General features: G+C 46.0%; 1 protein-coding gene across 1 annotated transcript in view; it reads left to right on the plus strand.

The window, feature by feature from the left end:
• LOC119591720 (agrin-like) overlaps nucleotides 1–842 on the plus strand; it is a 23,384-nt gene that overhangs the window by 19,265 nt on the left and 3,277 nt on the right. The gene's annotated exons all lie outside the window — the stretch shown is intronic.

An 842-nucleotide genomic window follows, 5' to 3' on the forward strand; every position in this document is an offset into this window, starting at 1 on the left:
CAGCCACTCCTGTTTCTCATCCTCGCTTGCTTCATTATCATTTTTATCAGCATTCTGCTTCGCCGCTCTTCGGTCCAATCGCGTCTTTCTCTCTTCCCATTATGCATTTACTGCTCCTCCCGCCTTCGTCCGTGAAACCTCGTTTACATATTAATTATTTTTAGAGTTATTGTTATCGGCTTTTACAACATCGGCTCTTTCGCTGTTACTCTTACTCGTTTTCTTACTATTACTTGTCGTTATGGTTTCTCTTTATTTTGCCTTCACTCGTACGTCTTTATTTACGTCTTTATTATAACACGGTTTCTGTTTTTGTTTTATCGGCTTCCACTCTGTCGGTCCTCTCTTTATTCGTTGTTGTCTCATCGTATCTTTCTTTCTCTATCTTTATATATTTCTTCTGTCTCATATTTCTCCTTATCAGCTTCGATCATCACTTTATATAGACCTCGCACCATATCCTCACCTCGCTATCCCTTTATCGTTCTCTCATTATTCCTTCTTCCCACGATTTCTTGTTTCTCATCACTGCGTTTCCCTCCGTCGACTCGTTCTCTCGCGCTTTCCTTCTTATCACAACTTCTCATTTCTCATCGCTATCTTCCCCCTTTCGCGCTCTCGCTGTCCCCTCGTTATTACGATCTCTTATCCTTATCGCCTGATCACCCGCTCTTCCTCTCTCGCAACCGCCTCCCCTTCTGCGCATGCGTCGGAACAGCAACCTCACGCGCTACAACTTCTCGACGGACGACTACGGCGACTACGACTTCCCGGAGCCCTGGACGGACCTCGACCTCAGCTACCCCACCGAGGACGACCTCGATGACGACATAGCTTTCCTC

Source organism: Penaeus monodon, chromosome 29 (assembly GCF_015228065.2).
Source record: "Penaeus monodon isolate SGIC_2016 chromosome 29, NSTDA_Pmon_1, whole genome shotgun sequence".
In the NCBI taxonomy this organism is placed as follows: Eukaryota; Metazoa; Arthropoda; class Malacostraca; order Decapoda; family Penaeidae; genus Penaeus; species Penaeus monodon.